The following is a 2,500-nucleotide window of genomic DNA, read 5'->3' as shown; positions in this document are numbered from 1 at the left end:
CTAGAGTGTGCTGTTAGGTTGTATCATGATATGAGATCTGGAGAAGTTGACAATGATGAGGCTAGATTAAACCTGAGGCCTATTGAAGGAACTGACAAAATAGAAATCTATGCTCCAAATAGATGATAGAGTACATAGAGATAACTGAGGTAATAAAGATAACTGAGCCAAACGTTGTCAATATTCTTAATACAGAATAAAGTACAAAATAATAAAAGTTTCTAATCCAAATTTTTCTGATAAGAGACGTCTGCTAATTGACAAACAGCAAAATCTGACTAGTCTATTTATAATTAAAAATTTCTAAAAATTTTTATAGAGTTACTATAGTTCAATTTGGTTAAAAATATATTTGAGTGCACTCAGATTTTGTAGATGTTTGAGTGTTTTGTATTCTTGTTATTTGTCCATTTGTATGTCATTCTGGAAACAGCTCTTCCTTTTATTTGAGTTCAACATTTGACCCCACCCTCAGGCAATGGAGTCTACATGTGGTGGTATGAGCCTGCAATCCCAGCACCAGGGAGGCTGAATAAAGGAGGATTGCTATGAGTCCAAGCAGCATAGTGAGATCCTGTACCAAATACATAAATGAAATAAATAAATAAATGCCCCCACTGATCTTTTTTGTGTCCTTAGCCCACCAGAAAAACACACCTCCACCTGAACCAAGCTCTTCTCTCCTGTCCATCTTTTCCTCATTTCTCCCATAGTTTCTACCCAGGGTGCATCAAGATACTAATGATCTCCTACAGTCATGAGGGGCAGACTATTAGGAAGTAGGTGAATCTAGAGTTTGTGATAGGTTCATTGTCTAGCAATGGGATTAGGGGTTTAAGTGCTACATCAGCCCTAGAGCAAGTAGCCTCCATACAGTACAAGGAAGGGGAAGAGGCTTGCCCCCTACCTTATGTGCTTGTTGCTTTTGCTATCTTTGGCTGCCATGAACTATTGCCCCTCTAGTATGTCACCGTTCATTGGAGCCAGCTGATTATGGACTGAAATCTTTACAAACTGTGAGCTAAATAAACCCTTTCTCCCTTAATTTTAAGTATTAGTTATTTTGCTTCAGCAAGGAGTATAAAGTAATTAAGATAGAAATTGATACCAGGAGTGTGGGGTCATTACTTGAAGAGTGGGATTTGGAAATGTTTTGTTTCTAATTTTTTTATTAATTTTATTGAGAAACAAATAACAACGAAACAGTTTCAAAACCAATTAATAGGGCAGTTTCAATAATTAACACTTTGCATATTGTCTTCATAGTGGTTATTCATAGTACAAGATGCATACATGATATCCTGTCCAAACACTATAAGTACAAATCTTTCTTCTCATTGAATGAAGAGAAAGTAGCTGTCTATCTATCCTAACTATTTTGTATATACAGATACAAAATAATCTTCCATTTAGTTTTTGTTTAGTTTTGTCAGAGATAGGTATTCCATTGTCATTTAAATATTGTAGGTTGGAGAATTCAGCAAAATACTCCAATAGAGTCCATTAGTCCATTATAGTTGTGGGTTATCCATAGGACTGGCAATGTCAGAAGTTGTTGACTTGAGCCCTTTACAGCTCAGCATATTAATATGGTTTTACTTTTCATACCTCATTATACTTTTCTGCTGGATGGTTAAGACCAAGATAAAGCAAGACCTATATAACAATAAATGTAACTTTTGTATCTGATAAGGTCAGTCAAATCCCCTCAGGATTTGCCCTGAAACCCTGTACCACAGTTTGTAGATCCTTTGTCAGTGTCAGCCACGTGGATAAGTCATGGCCATTGCTTGACCAATTTTCTGTCTGTGAAAGACTGAGACAATGTTTTCTCTCCATATGACTCTTGGAAAGGTTTTGAGACTGGCCAAAGAGGAAGCCCCTGTGTGCTATAAACTATATTGGAGACTCTGGTCTGGGCCTGGAAAATAAAAATATTGATGGAAATGCTCCCAGTTAAGATGAGGTTCATAAGGTTTCTTTTGAGAGAAAACTACAATGGCTGCTGGATCAGGTGGTATATGTTGCACTTGAGAAAGAAGTACGTCTGCATTTTGCATGTGTTTAATGATATTGCTTGGATGGCAGAAAAATTTCAGGGCAGTCTTCTGATAGAATGGTGGCATGATTACTGTTGAGAGCTTTGGGCTGGATCTATGTTCAAAAATAAGAACAGAGAGCCAGTAAGGTAATTTGAAGCATTTGGCCAAAGGAAAGTCTCAAGTGCAACTGTGGATTACAAGGATGAAATGGAGAACACAGGACAATGGAAAAATGAACTGAAGTGTTTTATTTGAAAGGAAAGAGTATATTTGGGTTTTTTATATTTTTAAATAGAGTACAAAATAGCATTAAAAAGGAAAAAATTACAAGTGATATACAATTTCATTTAACAAAGTAATATGAATTTCAGAATATTTGTTGTAATAAAGTGTTGTCTTCCAATCAGTTATTCATATTACCAAATATATGCATGTAAAATTGGAAGAAGAAAGAAGAG

General features: G+C 35.8%; 1 pseudogene; it reads left to right on the top strand.

Annotated features, from left to right (window-relative positions):
- Positions 1 to 2,500, top strand: part of LOC101588593 — a 7,793-nt pseudogene that overhangs the window by 3,436 nt on the left and 1,857 nt on the right.

Source organism: Octodon degus, unplaced genomic scaffold (assembly GCF_000260255.1).
Source record: "Octodon degus isolate 3935 unplaced genomic scaffold, OctDeg1.0 scaffold00040, whole genome shotgun sequence".
NCBI lineage: Eukaryota > Metazoa > Chordata > Mammalia > Rodentia > Octodontidae > Octodon > Octodon degus.
The sequence above is the reverse complement of the archived record's forward strand: the minus strand, read 5'-3'. Positions and strand labels throughout refer to the sequence as shown.